Source organism: Salvelinus fontinalis, chromosome 26 (genome assembly GCF_029448725.1).
Source record: "Salvelinus fontinalis isolate EN_2023a chromosome 26, ASM2944872v1, whole genome shotgun sequence".
In the NCBI taxonomy this organism is placed as follows: Eukaryota; Metazoa; Chordata; class Actinopteri; order Salmoniformes; family Salmonidae; genus Salvelinus; species Salvelinus fontinalis.
The window spans coordinates 3817870-3836802 of record NC_074690.1 but is presented as its reverse complement, the minus strand read 5'-3'; the positions used below and the strand labels follow the sequence as shown (position 1 = coordinate 3836802).

The following is an 18933-nucleotide window of genomic DNA, read 5'->3' as shown; positions in this document are numbered from 1 at the left end:
GTACATACTGCTGTAATGATATGCTATGTGGTTCATAAGGATAGCGTAGCTAACATACCGGTCCATACTGCTGTAATGCTATGTGGTTCGTAAGGATAGAGTAGCTAACATACCGGTACATACTGCTGTAATGCTATGTGGTTCGTAAGGATAGAGTAGCTAACATACCGGTACATACTGCTGTAATGCTATGTGGTTCGTAAGGATAGAGTAGCTAACATACCGGTACATACTGCTGTAATGCTATGTGGTTAGTAAGGATAGAGTAGCTAGCTAACATACTGGTACATACTGCTGTAATGCTATGTGGTTCATAAGGACAGAGTAGCTAATATACCGGTACATACTGCTGTAATGCTATGTGGTTCATAAGGACAGAGTAGCTAATATACCGGTACATACTGCTGTAATGCTATGTGGTTAGCAAGGACAGCGTAGCTAACATACCGGTACATACTGCTGTAATGCTATGTGGTTAGCAAGGACAGCGTAGCTAACAAATTGTCAGCCAACCATAACGTATAACGTAACTTATTTGAAAAGGCATTACTTTATGACATTGCTCAACATTTTCTTAACATCAGTTCTAATTAGTTAAAGCAATGAAATTGTATCCGCTTCTCGTCGGACTTCGGGCTGCATATTTTCCGACATTTTCTTTAAAATCTGGAAAACGTTGTGACATTTTCTGAAGAATTTTTCTGACGGACCAAAGCTGAAGAACTTCCAGTTTCTCTCTTCAGGTGAGTTGTTGTTGTTGTTGACAAACTCCCAGGTGATATTTATTTACCACAACAACGTTTTGACCCATCAGGCATCCATTTTCCTTTCTGTTTTCCCATGAATACAGTAATCCCTCGTTTATCGCGGGGGGTTACGTTCCGAAAATGACCGAAAATAAGTGAAATCCGCGAAATAGAAAACTTTTTTTTTTTTTTACAATTAGCAACTATTACATGTATACAAATACAGTGACTCACGTGTAGGCCGTTTCACTGCTCTTCAGAGCGTTTCGTCGACATTATGGGTTTAGGAGATGTTCGAAATTACAAGATAATTTGGCCAACTTAATGTAAATTTGCCAAGCTGTTTTATGTACGTACACATAACTGCACGAGACGACAAAATGATAGCACAATTCGTAGCATGTTTTGATACAAGAAGCGGGAGTGAGTTTTTAGCGAATCAGAATGCAGAGCACAATGCACCAAAAAAAAAAAAAAAATGCATTATGAAAATCCGCGAAATAGCGAATCCGCGATAAGTGAACCGCGAAGTGGCGAGGGATCACTGTATACTATGAATTGCATTATGGGCCCTGAAAGCACGGAAATAGTGTCCACTGCTTGTATACTTTGCATTTTGGCAAATTTAGTACGACATCCGGGAACTTTTGGCTTACTAAACTCTATCCATACTGTGACCAATAAGCATACTATATACTCAATTCACGTGACAAATAGTACAGTTTAGTGCGGTTAGTATGAGCATTCGAACACAGCTCTTGTCTTTTTTGTCTACACCCATTCAGCATCGTTCAGACCCTCTTAAGCCTTAGCCCCACCCATCTCTTTAAGGATTCACATGTGAGGAAGACCCATGACCTTCAACGGAGATCCAGGTTTCTGACATTGGGTCTGACATTAAGCTCTAAAATGACTTGGTGTTCTCCTGATTTCATGATGTCATGCATACGTTCAAGGCACCCAGTGTCAGAGGCAGCAAAGTAACCCCAAAACATCACTGAACCCTCCTCCATGTTGGACTGAAGGTGTCATGTTCTTTGAAGGCTTCATTTTGTTTTCTGGTGTGCTTTACCAAAAAAAAAAAGCTATAATTTGGTGTCATCTGTCCACAGGACATTCTCCCAGATGGATTTTGGCATGTTCAGGTGTGTTCATGGCTTACTGCAACTCAAGCTACAGACATGGCTTACTGCAAGTAACACAACACATGTATAATGACTGTAAGCTAGCTAGTTACCTAGCTAATACACTTAGTTTACTCATTGGGAAATAATTGTTCTGCTATCTAGCTAGCTATACCGGATGCAGCCATTGGTGCTGCAGCCAGCAAGCTAACTAGCTAACCAAAACGTGGCTAACTACCAAATGAAAATAATTAAGCTATTTCTGATCGTTACCATATATAGCTAGTTAGACTCTTTCTGACAATTGTACTGTGAACACAAGGTTAGCTAGCTGGATATCTAGCTAGGAAAGCTAGCTCTAGTTTACAGTAGCCAAGAAAATCTATGATCATGATCATCTCGTGGCAAAAAATTGCTTTGAAAAGATACACAAATACTAATACCGCTTTGAGCTGCCCTTAAATGAAGATCAAAACAGTAATTTCAAGTGATTTAAGTGATTTATTATAGTTAGTTAGAAGGAGAACAACGTCATCTCATTCGGCAGCATAAAATCCGACCGACCACCGACTGTCACAGTGAAGCACAAGTTTAAAAAAAAAATGAAAACGACTTTGAAAATCACGGGCACCAGATTATTTCCTGACTGAAATAGCTGGATCAAATGCAAAAAACGTGACATAGATTTGTGTTTGTGTTCTCGACAGTACAATATCAGAGCATGTGAGTGCAGAAATTGTGCACCAAAATCAGATAACTTTGAACCTTTTCAAACAAATTAATTTTTCAAACATTCCAAAAGAGCATTTTGACAGGAAGCCATGCCTCCTTTCGTGTTAAATCAAGGAGACAAAATCTACCCGGACCAAAATATTATTGCTGATCATTTTATGATGTATTTAGCTGTTGTAATAAAGAAAAGGTTTGGAAAAACAGGGAAACTTTTGCCTGTCACCTTTTTAAAGAAGGTTAACTTATCCGGATCCTAAGCACCTGATATCTGACCACACCTCCACCTTGTCATTTGCTGATGCAGCAACTATCAGGTGTAGACTAAATATTTATTTGACATCGTTTGACTTTGTTGACTCTTCCAGAGCTCTCTGCGCCCTAGTGGGGTTAATCAAGGCCAGGGTTCCCCATCTGGCGGCTAGCCCACGGCTGGTTTTATTTGGCACGCCAAGTTTTCTGAGCCAAAGAAAATAAAACAAAATTTAAAAATCGTGTGGAATTTTCATTGCTGGACATAGAAGACTGTAAAATAAAAAAAACACACCAGGAAATCATCTCCAGGTGATTTTAATAGAACAAATCTGTTCCCAAGTATTCATACGCATAATAGAGAGACTTGTGATCGTATACAAATGTAAGCAAGGTTTGAAATGATTATCTTTTAGTTAAACATTATATCTGTTGGGTCTTCTTGCAGTCTACAAATGATTTGTAATTATGTTCCGGTCCCCCGACCATCCGCTCCAGAAAACAATCGGCCCGCGGCTGAATCTAGTTTATGCTGTAATACAGAGAGATGGATAGGTCTGTGACGGAGAGATGGATAGGTCTGTGACGGAGAGATAGATAGGTCTGTGACGGAGAGATGGATAGGTCTGTGACGGTCATGGTATCTTGGATGGCTGTTTTGGATGATAATTGGCAAGCCGAATGACCGCAGCCACCGTAATAGCCTTTTTGAATAGAAAATATATATTTATTATTCTTTTAATAGTTTTGTTTTGGTGCATATTTTCTCCTCTCCTCTGCTCCTGACTGCATGTGCTACAGTAGAAATAGAATCTCTGTCCCCATTCAACTCAATGATGGCATAATGGGTGGTCTGGCGGCCATTGCGACTGTGACCATAGGAACAAAGCAGGAAGTAAAATATGTGCTGTGATTTGTTGATTCAACTCAACTGACATTAGTCACATCAATTAGCATAATTTAAATGAATATTCTACGTTACCATGGAAATTATTGCATCACAATACCAGGAAGCCATTACGAGTGTACCCCCTGAGTTTACCGCTGAAATTGCCAGGGTTAGAAGGTCCCAACAAGCCTGTTCTATTCATTCTATTTCTATGTGTGCTGCTGTTGCATTGTGGGGGGTGTTGCCTAGGCAACCGAAGACTCGTTTGCTTGTTTCAACAAGGAGCAACAAAGTTTCATCACGTTGTTAAGAGTCCATGAAATGGAAACAACCGCACGAATGCCCGGCCGTCCTGTCTAAAGTCAAATATTCGTTACATAACAACAAAACAAACAAACATATATATGTGTATGTACATTACCAGTCAAAAGTTTGGACACACCTACTCATTCAAGGGTTTTACTTTATTTTTACTATTTTCTACATTGTAGAATAATAATGAAGACATCAAAACTATGAAATAGCACATATGGAATCATGTAGTAACCAAAAAAGTGTAAAACAAATCAAAATATATTTTCTATTTTAGATTCTTCAAAGTAGACACCCTTTGCTTTGCACACTCTTGGCATTCTCTCAACCAGCTTCACCTGTAATGCTTTTCCAACAGTCTTGAAGGAGTTCCCACATATGCTGAGCACTTGTTGGCTGCTTTTCCTTCACTCTGCGGTCCAACTCGTTCCAAACCATCTCAATTGGGTTGAGGTCAGGTGATTGTGGAGGCCAGGTCATCTGATGCAGCACTCCATCACTCTCATTGGTCAAATAGCCCTTACACAGCCTGGAGATGTGTTTTGGGTCATTGTCCTGTTGAAAAACAAACGATTGTCCCACTAAGCACAAACCAGATGGGATGGTGTATCGCTGCAGAATGCTGTGGTAGCCATGCTGGTTAAGTGTGCCTTGAAGTCTAAATAAATCACTGACAGTGTCACCAGCAAAGCACCATCACACTGTCACACCTCCTCCATGCTTCACAGTGGGAACCACACATACGGAGATCCTCTGTTCACCTACTCTACATCTCACAAAGACACGGCTGTTAGAACCAAAAATGTCACATTTGGACTCATCAGACCAAAAGACACCAATAAGAAGAAGAGACCGAAGGACAGATTTCCACCGGTCTAATGTCCATTGCTCATGTTTGATGGCCCAAGCACGTCTCTTCTTCTTATTGGTGCCCTTTAGTAGTGGTTTCTTTGCAGCAATTTGACCATGAAGGCCTGATTCATACAGTCTCCTCTGAACAGTTGATGGTGAGATGTGTCTGTTACTTGAACTCTGAAGCATTTATTTGGGCTGCAATTTCTGAGGCTGGTAACTCTAATGAACTTATTCTCTGCAGCAGAGATAACTCTGGGTCTTCCTTTCCTGTGGCGGTCCTTGAGAGCCAATTTCATCATAGTGCTTGATGGTTTTTGCGATTGACTGACCATCATGTCTTAAAACTTGTGGAATTTCTTTCCTTGTTAATGAGCCAATCAGTTGTGCTGTGACAGGGTAGGAGTGGTAAACAGAAGATAGCCTATTTGGTAAAAGACCAAGTCCATATTATAGCAAGAACAACTCAAATAAGCAAAGAGAAACAACAGTCCATCATTACTTTAAAAGTTGTTAGGGCTAGGGTCCTTTTAACAGAATTTCTGCCTGACTGACGTGCCCAAAGTAAACTGCCTGTTACTCAGGCCCAGAAGCCAGGATATGCATATGATTGGTAGCATTGGATAGAAAACACTCTGAAGTTTGTAGAAATGTTAAGATAATGTATGAGGCTATAACACAATTCATATGGTAGGAGAAAAACCCAAAGAAAAAACAACCCGGAATTTCATTTCTTTTGAGATCCCATGCTATTACAATGGAAAGCTATGGGTCCTATGCAATTCCAGCTCCCATATTGCAATTCCTATGGCTTCCACTAGATGTCAACAGTCTTTGTTCAAGGTTTCAGGCTTGTTTCTTCCAAAACGAGGAAGAATTTTGAGTGTTTTGGTACTGGGAGTCACAGTTGGAAATCAGTCTGGGGACGCAACGAAGATAATTATGATAATTAAATATTAAAATAATGCTCATTTTACTTTTCTATTGAACATACTTCTTTCCGTATTAAATATTCTAGTTTAATTACATTTTAGGACCTGAGGATTAAATAGAAACATAGTTTGACTTGTTTTAACAAACTTTAGCAGTAGCTTTTTGGATTCAATTGCCTGCATGTTGAACGAGTGTATTACTGAAAATTGATGACGCCAACTAAACAGACTTTTTGGGATATAAAGAAGGATTTTATATAACAAAACGACCATTCATGTTGTAGCTGGGACCCTTTGGATTGCAAACAGAAAAGTAAGGGATTATTTAATCGCTATTTGTGATTTTATGAAGCCTGTGCTGGTTGGAAAATATGTTGATGTGGGGCGTCGTCCTCAAACAATTGCATGCTTTCGCTGTAAAGCCTATTGTAAAGCGAACAATGCAGTTAGATTAACAATAATTTAAGCTTTTTACCGATATAAGATACTTGTATGTTCATAAATGTTTAATATTACGATTATTTATTTGAATTGCACCACCTCCAATTTCACTGGATGTTGAGTGTGCAAAGCGTGTGCAAAAAGTTTGAAGAATCTCATATAAAATATATTTTGATTTCTTTAACACTTTTTTGGTTACTACATGATTGCATAGGTGTTATTTCATAGTAGTGATGTCTTAGCCATTATTCTACAATGTAGAAAATAGTAAAAATAACGATAAACCCTTGAATGAGTAGCTGCGTCCAACATTTTGACTGATACTGTATATATATATATTAATTTATTATTATTTTTTTACGGTTATGACAGTTATTTTATTCTCATGACAGTCTTCATCCATAACCGTTGGTTACACAGTAATTGTACCAGCCCTGAATAGTTGACCAATGGCTGACCAGTAAGAACACAGAACAGTCACAGCAGGACTTCTGGCCTCCATCTTGACCAGTGAGACCAGGCTGGCAGCAACACTCCACTGACTGGACTGACCAGCCCCTCACTGAGAGAGAGCGGTTATGTTCAGTAGGCAGAAAACGTTAGGAAAATGCAGTCAAATGGAGGTGCTTGTCCAATAAGAACGCTTGTTGTCCAAAATGTTTGTGCTGCGTTGTGCCCTATAAAACACGACCCTGGATAGAAAGAGAGATATGAGAAGGGAGGTGAAGAGACACACAGATACAAGGGGAGGTGTAGAGTGATGATGGGATGAGACAGACAGACAGGAGGTGTAGAGTGATGATGGGATGAGACAGACAGATACAGGGGGAGGTGTAGAGTGATGATGGGATGAGACAGACAGATACAGGGGGAGGTGTAGAGTGATGATGGGATGAGACAGACAGACAGGAGGTGTAGAGTGATGATGGGATGAGACAGACAGACAGGAGGTGTAGAGTGATGATGGGATGAGACAGACAGACAGGAGGTGTAGAGTGATGATGGGATGAGACAGACAGACAGGAGGTGTAGAGTGATGATGGGATGAGACAGACAGACAGGAGGTGTAGAGTGATGATGGGATGAGACAGACAGACAGGAGGTGTAGAGTGATGATGGGATGAGACAGACAGACAGGAGGTGTAGAGTGAGGATGGGATGAGACAGACAGACAGACAGACAGGAGGTGTAGAGTGAGGATGGGATGAGACAGACAGGAGGTGTAGAGTGAGGATGGGATGAGACAGACAGACAGGAGGTGTAGAGTGATGATGGGATGAGACAGACAGACAGGAGGTGTAGAGTGATGATGGGATGAGACAGACAGACAGGAGGTGTAGAGTGATGATGGGATGAGACAGACAGACAGGAGGTGTAGAGTGATGATGGGATGAGACAGACAGACAGGAGGTGTAGAGTGATGATGGGATGAGACAGACAGACAGGAGGTGTAGAGTGAGGATGGGATGAGACAGACAGACAGACAGACAGGAGGTGTAGAGTGAGGATGGGATGAGACAGACAGGAGGTGTAGAGTGAGGATGGGATGAGACAGACAGACAGGAGGTGTAGAGTGATGATGGGATGAGACAGACAGACAGGAGGTGTAGAGTGAGGATGGGATGAGACAGACAGACAGGAGGTGTAGAGTGAGGATGGGATGAGACAGACAGACAGGAGGTGTAGAGTGATGATGGGATGAGACAGACAGACAGGAGGTGTAGAGTGAGGATGGGATGAGACAGACAGACAGGAGGTGTAGAGTGAGGATGGGATGAGACAGACAGACAGGAGGTGTAGAGTGAGGATGGGATGAGACAGACAGACAGGAGGTGTAGAGTGAGGATGGGATGAGACAGATAGATGCATTATGTGTGAAGCTGCTCTACTTCCCTCCTCTCTAACTGGGTACAGTTTCTCTCCCCTGAGGTTTGCCCCAGAAAAACACTGTCTGGCTGGGAGCCTATTAGCTTCTAGAGCTAGCTGGAGCTGGGGCTAGCTGCGGTCTGCCTCTAGTGACTCCTTTCCTCTGCTCCTCTCCTTATCTCCTACCGTTGTCCTTTCCTTTCCTCTACTCCTCTCCTTATCTCCTACCCTTGTCCTTTCCTCCTCTCCTTATCTCCTACCCTTGTTCTTTCCTCTGCTCCTTTCCTTATCTCCTACCCTTGTCCTTTCCTCTGCTCCTCTCCTTATCTCCTACTCTTGACTCCTTTCCTCTGCTCCTCTCCTTATCTCCTACTCTTGACTCCTTTCCTCTACTCCTCTCCTTATCTCCTACCCTTGTCCTTTCCTCTGCTCCTTTCCTTATCTCCTACCATTGTCCTTTCCTCTGCTTCTGCTCTTATCTCCTACTCTTGACTCCTTTCCTCTGCTCCTCTCCTTATCTCCTACTCTTGACTCCTTTCCTCTACTCCTACTCTTGACTCCTTTCCTCTACTCCTCTCCTTATCTCCTAACCTTGTCCTTTCCTCTTCTCCTCTCCTTATCTCCTACTCTTGACTCCTTTCCTCTACTCCTCTCCTTATCTCCTACTCTTGACTCCTTTCCTCTACTCCTCTCCTTATCTCCTACTCTTGACTCCTTTCCTCTACTCCTCTCCTTATCTCCCAACCTTGTCCTTTCCTCTGCTCCTCTCCTTATCTCCTAACCTTGTCTCCTTTCCTCTGCTCCTCTCCTTATCTCCTAACCTTGTCTCCTTTCCTCTGCTCCTCTCCTTATCTCCTAACCTTGTCCTTTCCTCTGCTCCTCTCCTTATCTCCTACCCTTGTCTCCTTTCCTCTACTCCTCTGTCTATCTGAGGTGTTACTCTATATGTATTTTCCAACATTTTCTCATAAAAAAAAATATAAATTGAATTTCATTATTTTCTGTTCAGTGTACACCAGTAAATATCAACCTTTCTGTATCAATAATTTAATAACTAAATCACTGGGTGTATATTTTGTATATTGTATATTTTAAGTTCCACTAGAACCAGATTATATGCTGTGTTATTATCTATGCATGTCACTTCAAATCAAATTGTATTTGTCACATACACATGGTTAGCAGATGTTAATGCGAGTGTAGCGAAGTGCTTGTGCTTCTAGTTCCGACCGTGCAGTAATATCTAACAAGTAATCTAACAATTTCACAACTACTACCTAATACACACAAATCTAAAGGAATGAATAAGAATATGTACATATAAATATATGGATGAGCGATGGACGAACGGCATAGGCAAGATGCATTAGATGGTATAGAGTACAGTATATACATATGAGATGAGTAATGTAGGGTATGTAAACATTATATAAAGTGGCATTGTTTAAGTGACTAGTGATATATTTATTACATCCAATTTTAATTATTAAAGTGGCTAGAGATTTGAGTCAGTATGTTGGCAGCAGCCACTCAATGTTAGTGGTGGCTGTTTAACAGTCTGATGCCCTTGAGATAGAAGCTGTTTTTCAGTCTCTCTGTCCCAGCTTTGATGCACCTGTACGGACCTCGCCTTCTGGATGATAGCGGGGTGAACAGGCAGTGGCTCGGGTGGTTGTTGTCCTTGATGATCTTTATGGCCTTCCTGTGACATCGGGTGGTGTAGGTGTCCTGGAGGGCAGGTAGTTTGCCCCCGGTGATGCGTTCTGCAGACCTCACTACCCTCTGGAGAGCCTTGTGGTTGTGGGCGGAGCAGTTGCCGTACCAGGCGGTGATACAGCCCGACAGGATGCTCTCGATTGTGCATCTGTAAAAGTTTGTGAGTGTTTTTGGTGACAAGCCGAATTTCTTCAGCCTCCTGAGGTTTCCACCTTCTCCACTACTGTCCCGTCGATGTGGATAGGGGGGTGCTCCCTCTGCTGTTTCCTGAAGTCCACAATCATCTCCTTTGTTTTGTTGACGTTGAGTGTGAGGTTATTTTCCTGACACCACACTCCGAGGGCCCTCACCTCCTCCCTGTAGGCCGTCTCGTCGTTGTTGGTAATCAAGCCTACCACTGTAATGTCGTCCGCAAACTTGATGATTGAGTTGGAGGCGTGCATGGCCACGCAGTCGTGGGTGAACAGGGAGTACAGGAGAGGGCTCAGAACGCACCCTTGTGGGGCCCCAGTGTTGAGGATCAGCGGGGTGGAGATGTTGTTACCTACCTTCACCACCTGGGGGCGGCCCGTCAGAAAGTCCAGGAACCCAGTTGCACAGGGCGGGGTTGAGACCCAGGGTCTCGAGCTTAATGATGAGTTTGGATGGTACTATGGTGTTAAATGCTGAGCTGTAGTCGATGAACAGCATTCTCACATAGGTATTCCTCTTGTCCAGATGGGTTAGGGCAGTGTGCAGTACGATGGCGATTGCGTCGTCTGTGGACCTATTGGGTCGGTAAGCAAATTGGAGTGGGTCTAGGGTGTCAGGTAGGGTGGAGGTGATATGGTCCTTGACTAGTCTCTCAAAGCATTTCATGATGACGGAAGTGAGTGCTACGGGGCGGTACTCGTTTAGCTCAGTTACATTTGCTTTCTTGGAAACAGGAACCATGGTGGACATCTTGAAGCATGTGGGAACAGCAGACTGGGATCGGGAGAGATTGAATATGTCTGTAAACACACCAGCCAGCTGGTCTGCGCATGCTCTGAGGACGCGGCTGAGGATGCTCTGAGGACGTGGCTGGGGATGCCGTCTGGGGCTGCAGCCTTGCGAGGGTTAACACGTTTAAATGTTATGCTCACGTCGGCTGCAGTGAAGGAGAGCCCGCAGGTTTTGGTAGCGGCTGTGTCAGTGGCACTGCACTGTATTGTCCTACAAATTACTTTGACTAACCTGTACCACCGTACATTGACTCTGTACTGGTACCCCCTGTATATAGCCTCCACATTGACTCTGTACCGGTACCCCCTGTATATAGCCTCCACATTGACTCTGTACCGTAATACCCTGTATATAGCCTCCACATTGACTCTGTACCGTAACACCCTGTATATAGCCTCCACATTGACTCTGTACCGGTACCCCCTGTATATAGCCTCCACATTGACTCTGTACCGGTACCCCCTGTATATAGCCTCCACATTGACTCTGTACCGGTACCCCCTGTATATAGCCTCCACATTGACTCTGTACCGTAACACCCTCTATATAGCCTCCACATTGACTCTGTACCGGTACCCCCTGTAGATAGCCTCCACATTGACTCTGTACCAGTACCCCCTGTATATAGCCTCCACATTGACTCCATACCGGTACCCCCTGTATATAGCCTCCACATTGACTCTGTACCGGTACTCCCTGTATATAGCCTCCACATTGACTCTGTACCGGTACCCCCTGTATATAGCCTCCACATTGACTCTGTACCGGTACCCCCTGTATATAGCCTCCACATTGACTCTGGGCCGGTACCCCCTGTATATAGCCTCCACATTGACTCTGGGCCGGTACCCCCTGTATATAGCCTCCACATTGACTCTGTACCAGTACCCCCTGTATATAGCCTCCACATTGACTTTGTACCGGTATCCCCTGTATATAGCCTCCACATTGACTCTGTACCGGTACCCCCTGTATATAGCCTCCACATTGACTCTGTACCGGTATCCCCTGTATATAGCCTCCACATTGACTCTGGGCCGGTACCCCCTGTATATAGCCTCCACATTGACTCTGTACCGGTATCCCCTGTATATAGCCTCCACATTGACTCTGGGCTGGTACCCCCTGTATATAGCCTTCACATTGACTCTGGGCCGGTACCCCCTGTATATAGCCTCCACATTGACTCTGTACCAGTACCCCCTGTATATAGCCTCCACATTGACTCTGTACCGGTACCCCCTGTATATAGCCTCCACATTGACTCTGTACCAGTACCCCCTGTATATAGCCTCCACATTGACTCTGTACCAGTACCCCCTGTATATAGCCTCCACATTGACTCTGTACCGTAATACCCTGTATATAGCCTCCACATTGACTCTGTACCGTAACACCCTGTATATAGCCTCCACATTGACTCTGTACCGGTACCCCCTATATATAGCCTCCACATTGACTCTGTACCGGTACCCCCTGTATATAGCCTCCACATTGACTCTGTACCGGTACCCCCTGTATATAGCCTCCACATTGGCTCTGTACCGTAACACCCTGTATATAGCCTCCACATTGACTCTGTACCGTAACACCCTGTATATAGCCTCCACATTGACTCTGTACCGGTACCCCCTATATATAGCCTCCACATTGACTCTGTACCGGTACCCCCTGTATATAGCCTCCACATTGACTCTGTACCGGTACCCCCTGTATATAGCCTCCACATTGACTCTGTACCGTAACACCCTGTATATAGCCTCCACATTGATTCTGTACCGGTACCCCCTGTAGATAGCCTCCACATTGACTCTGTACCAGTACCCCCTGTATATAGCCTCCACATTGACTCCGTACCGGTACCCCCTGTATATAGCCTCCACATTGACTCTGTACCGGTACTCCCTGTATATAGCCTCCACATTGACTCTGTACCGTAATACCCTGTATATAGCCTCCACATTGACTCTGTACTGATACCCCCTGTATATAGCCTCCGCATTGACTCTGTACCGGTACCCCCTGTATATAGCCTCCACATTGACTCTGTACCGTAAAACCCTGTATATAGCCTCCACATTGACTCTGTACCAGTACCCCCTGTATATAGCCTCCACATTGACTCTGTACCGTAACACCCTGTATATAGCCTCCACATTGACTCTGTACCGGTACCCCCTGTATATAGCCTCCACATTGACTCTGTACCGGTACCCCCTGTATATAGCCTCCACATTGACTCTGTACCGGTACCCCCTGTATATAGCCTCCACATTGACTCTGTACCGTAACACCCTGTATATAGCCTCCACATTGACTCTGTACCGGTACCCCCTGTAGATAGCCTCCACATTGACTCTGTACCAGTACCCCCTGTATATAGCCTCCACATTGACTCCATACCGGTACCCCCTGTATATAGCCTCCACATTGACTCTGTACCGGTACTCCCTGTATATAGCCTCCACATTGACTCTGTACCGGTACCCCCTGTATATAGCCTCCACATTGACTCTGTACCGGTACCCCCTGTATATAGCCTCCACATTGACTCTGGGCCGGTACCCCCTGTATATAGCCTCCACATTGACTCTGGGCCGGTACCCCCTGTATATAGCCTCCACATTGACTCTGTACCAGTACCCCCTGTATATAGCCTCCACATTGACTTTGTACCGGTATCCCCTGTATATAGCCTCCACATTGACTCTGTACCGGTACCCCCTGTATATAGCCTCCACATTGACTCTGTACCGGTATCCCCTGTATATAGCCTCCACATTGACTCTGGGCCGGTACCCCCTGTATATAGCCTCCACATTGACTCTGTACCGGTATCCCCTGTATATAGCCTCCACATTGACTCTGGGCTGGTACCCCCTGTATATAGCCTTCACATTGACTCTGGGCCGGTACCCCCTGTATATAGCCTCCACATTGACTCTGTACCAGTACCCCCTGTATATAGCCTCCACATTGACTCTGTACCGGTACCCCCTGTATATAGCCTCCACATTGACTCTGTACCAGTACCCCCTGTATATAGCCTCCACATTGACTCTGTACCAGTACCCCCTGTATATAGCCTCCACATTGACTCTGTACCGTAATACCCTGTATATAGCCTCCACATTGACTCTGTACCGTAACACCCTGTATATAGCCTCCACATTGACTCTGTACCGGTACCCCCTATATATAGCCTCCACATTGACTCTGTACCGGTACCCCCTGTATATAGCCTCCACATTGACTCTGTACCGGTACCCCCTGTATATAGCCTCCACATTGGCTCTGTACCGTAACACCCTGTATATAGCCTCCACATTGACTCTGTACCGGTACCCCCTATATATAGCCTCCACATTGACTCTGTACCGGTACCCCCTTTATATAGCCTCCACATTGACTCTGTACCGGTACCCCCTGTATATAGCCTCCACATTGACTCTGTACCGTAACACCCTGTATATAGCCTCCACATTGACTCTGTACCGGTACCCCCTGTAGATAGCCTCCACATTGACTCTGTACCAGTACCCCCTGTATATAGCCTCCACATTGACTCTGTACCAGTACCCCCTGTATATAGCCTCCACATTGACTTTGTACCGGTATCCCCTGTATATAGCCTCCACATTGACTCTGTACCGGTACCCCCTGTATATAGCCTCCACATTGACTCTGTACCGGTACCCCCTGTATATAGCCTCCACATTGACTCTTTACCGGTACCCCCTGTATATAGCCTCCACATTGACTCTGTACCGGTACCCCCTGTATATAGCCTCCACATTGACTCTGTACCATAACACCCTGTATATAGTCTCCACATTGACTCTGTACCGTAACCCCCTGTATATAGCCTCCACATTGACTCTGTACCGGTACCCCCTGTATATAGCCTCCACATTGACTCTGTACCTGTACCCCCTGTATATAGTCTCCACATTGACTCTGTACCATAACACCCTGTATATAGCCTCCACCTTGACTCTGTACCGTAACACCCTGTATATAGCCTCCACATTGACTCTGTACCGTAACATTACATAGACCAGCTGGTTAGACAGGATACAGTAGACCAGCTGCTCTGTCCACATGGTTAGACAGGATACAGTAGACCAGCTGGTTAGACAGGATACAGTAGACCAGCTGGTTAGACAGGATACAGTAGACCAGCTGCTCTGTCCACATGGTTAGACAGGATACAGTAGACCAGCTGCTCTGTCCACATGGTTAGACAGGATACAGTAGACCAGCTGCTCTGTCCACATGGTTAGACAGGATACAGTAGACCAGCTGCTCTGTACACATGGTTAGACAGGATACAGTAGACCAGCTGCTCTGTCCACATGGTTAGACAGGATACAGTAGGCCAGCTGCTCTGTCCACATGGTTAGACAGGATACAGTAGACCAGCTGCTCTGTCCACGTGGTTAGACAGGATACAGTAGACCAGCTGCTCTGTCCACATGGTTAGACAGGATACAGTAGACCAGCTGCTCTGTCCACGTGGTTAGACAGGATACAGTAGGCCAACTGGTTAGACAGGATACAGTAGGCCAGCTGGTTAGACAGGATACAGTAGACCAGCTGCTCTGTCCACATGGTTAGACAGGATACAGTAGACCAGCTGCTCTGTCCACATGGTTAGACAGGATACAGTAGACCAGCTGCTCTGTCCACGTGGTTAGACAGGATACAGTAGACCAGCTGCTCTGTCCACATGGTTAGACAGGATACAGTAGACCAGCTGCTCTGTCCACATGGTTAGACAGGATACAGTAGACCAGCTGCTCTGTCCACGTGGTTAGACAGGATACAGTAGACCAGCTGCTCTGTCCACATGGTTAGACAGGATACAGTAGACCAGCTGCTCTGTCCACATGGTTAGACAGGATACAGTAGACCAGCTTCTCTGTCCACATGGTTAGACAGGATACAGTAGACCAGCTGCTCTGTCCACGTGGTTAGACAGGATACAGTAGACCAGCTGCTCTGTCCACATGGTTAGACAGGATACAGTAGACCAGCTGCTCTGTCCGCATGGTTAGACAGGATACAGTAGACCAGCTGCTCTGTCCGCATGGTTAGACAGGATACAGAAGACCACACACACAGTATAGAGAGTGAGAGGTCATTAGAGGAGTTTCATTCCTTTGGCATCTTCAAAGAAAAGCCCAGCTGATGGGAATAACCAAGCCGCTGTAATGAAACGTCATTGCATTTTGTTTAAAGGCCCAATGCAGCCATTTTTTTAAATATCAATATCAAATCATTTCTGGGTAACATTTAAGTAGTTGATTAGTGTAATATATTTCCATTACAACTATCAGGGAATAACACTGATACATTCTTCACACTTGTACAGTGTTAGTTTCATCCGCTGTTGTACAATATGATATAAAACACAGGAACAACTGAATTCTGACTGCAATGGGCCTTTAAATAAAGAGTTCCGGGTGATTTATCATTTCTGATCATAGTTCCCTTTTATTCTAAGCGATAAGCTGTAACCTGCTCTGTACTGCTACAGAGAGGGACTGATAAGCTGTATCCTGCCCTGTACTGCTACAGAGAGGGACTGATAAGGTGTATCCTGCCCTGTACTGCTACAGAGAGGGACTGATAAGCTGTATCCTGCCCTGTACTGCTACAGAGAGGGTCTGATAAACTGTAACTTGCTCTGTACTGCTGCAGAGAGGGACTGATAAACTGTATCCTGCCCTGTACTGCTACAGAGAGGGACTGATAAGCTGTAACCTGCCCTGTACTGCTGCAGAGAGGGACTGATAAGCTGTGGCCTGTACTGCTGCAGAGAGGGTCTGATAAGCTGTAACTTGCTCTGTACTGCTGTAGAGAGGGACTGATAAGCTGTGTCCTGTACTGCTGCAGAAAGGGACTGATAAGCTGTAACCTGCCCTGTACTGCTACAGAGAGGGACTGATAAGCTGTAACCTGCCCTGTACTGCTGCAGAGAGGGTCTGATAAACTGTAACTTGCTCTGTACTGCTGCAGAGAGGGACTGATAAGCTGTAACCTGCCCTGTACTGCTGCAGAGAGGGTCTGATAAGCTGTAACTTGCTCTGTACTGCTGTAGAGAGGGACTGATAAACTGTATCCTGCCCTGTACTGCTGCAGAGAGGGACTGATAAGCTGTATCCTGCCCTGTACTGCTGCAGAGAGGGACTGATAAGCTGTGTCCTGCCCTGTACTGCTGCAGAGAGGGACTGATAAGCTGTGTCCTGTACTGCTGCAGAGAGGGACTGATAAGCTGTATCCTGCCCTGTACTGCTGCAGAGAGGGACTGATAAGCTGTGTCCTGTACTGCTGCAGAGAGGGACTGATAAGCTGTATCCTGCCCTGTACTGCTGCAGAGAGGGACTGATAAGCTGTGGCCTGTACTGCTGCAGAGAGGGACTGATAAGCTGGATCCTGTACTGTACTGCTACAGAGAGGGACTGATAAACTGTAACCTGCCCTGTACTGCTGCAGAGAGGGACTGATAAGCTGTGTCCTGTACTGCTGCAGAGAGGGACTGATAAGCTGTATCCTGTACTGTACTGCTGCAGAGAGGGACTGATAAGCTGTGGCCTGTACTGCTGCAGAGAGGGACTGATAAGCTGTATCCTGCCCTGTACTGCTGCAGAGAGGGACTGATAAACTGTGTCCTGTACTGTACTGCTACAGAGAGGGACTGATAAGCTGTATCCTGCCCTGTACTGCTGCAGAGAGGGACTGATAAACTGTATCCTGCCCTGTACTGCTGCAGAGAGGGACTGATAAACTGTATCCTGTCCTGACTCCTGCAGAGATTACACAGTCGCTGTCCTGAACCCTACAGAGATTACATAGTCACTGTCCTGAACCCTACAGAGATTACATAGTCACTGTCCTGAACCCTGCAGAGATTACATAGTCACTGTCCTGACTCCTGCAGAGATTACATAGTCACTGTCATGAACCCTGCAGAGATTACATAGTCACTGTCCTGAACCCTACAGAGTCACTGTCCTGACTCCTGCAGAGATTACAGAGTCACTGTCCTGACTCCTGCAGAGATTACATAGTCACTGTCCTGACTCCTACAGAGATTACATAGTCACTGTCCTGACTCCTACAGAGATTACATAGTCACTGTCCTGACTCCTGCAGAGATTACATAGTCACTGTCCTGAACCCTGCAGAGATTACATAGTCACTGTCCTGACTCCTGCAGAGATTACATAGTCACTGTCCTGACTCCTACAGAGATTACATAGTCACTGTCCTGAACCCTACAGAGATTACATAGTCACTGTCCTGAACCCTGCAGAGATTACATAGTCACTGTCCTGAACCCTACAGAGATTACATAGTCGCTGTCATGAACCCTGCAGAGATTACATAGTCACTGTCCTGAACCCTGCAGAGATTACATAGTCACTGTCCTGAACCCTACAGAGATTACATAGTCACTGTCCTGAACCCTGCAGAGATTACATAGTCACTGTCCTGAACCCTACAGAGATTACATAGTCGCTGTCCTGACTCCTACAGAGTCACTGTCCTGAACCCTACAGAGTCACTGTCCTGACTCCTGCAGAGATTACATAGTAACTGTCCTGAACCCTACAGAGATTACATAGTCGCTGTCCTGACTCCTACAGAGTCACTGTCCTGAACCCTACAGAGTCACTGTCCTGAACCCTACAGAGATTACATAGTCACTGTCCTGACTTGAAGAGATTACATAGTCACTGTCCTGACTCCTGCAGAGATTACATAGTCACTGTCCTGACTCCTACAGAGATTACATAGTCACTGTCCTGACTCCTACAGAGTCACTGTCCTGAACCCTACAGAGTCACTGTCCTGACTCCTGCAGAGATTACACAGTCGCTGTCCTGACTCCTGCAGAGATTACATAGTCGCTGTCCTGACTCCTGCAGAGATTACATAGTCACTGTCCTGACTCCTGCAGAGATGACATAGTCACTGTCCTGAACCCTACAGAGATTACATAGTCACTGTCCTGACTCCTGCAGAGATTACATAGTCACTGTCCTGACTCCTACAGAGATTACATAGTCACTGTCCTGACTCCT

At 45.2% G+C, this 18933-nt stretch overlaps 1 protein-coding gene and 1 long non-coding RNA gene across 4 annotated transcripts in view; both read left to right on the top strand.

The window, feature by feature from the left end:
* LOC129823556 (microtubule cross-linking factor 1-like) overlaps positions 1 to 18933 on the top strand; it is a 162492-nt gene that overhangs the window by 24672 nt on the left and 118887 nt on the right. The gene's annotated exons all lie outside the window — the stretch shown is intronic.
* On the top strand, positions 414 to 16511 carry LOC129823558 (uncharacterized). Its single transcript, XR_008754647.1, has 3 exons — positions 414 to 7725; positions 7844 to 7881; positions 7958 to 16511. It is a non-coding gene; the product is annotated as an uncharacterized LOC129823558 (long non-coding RNA).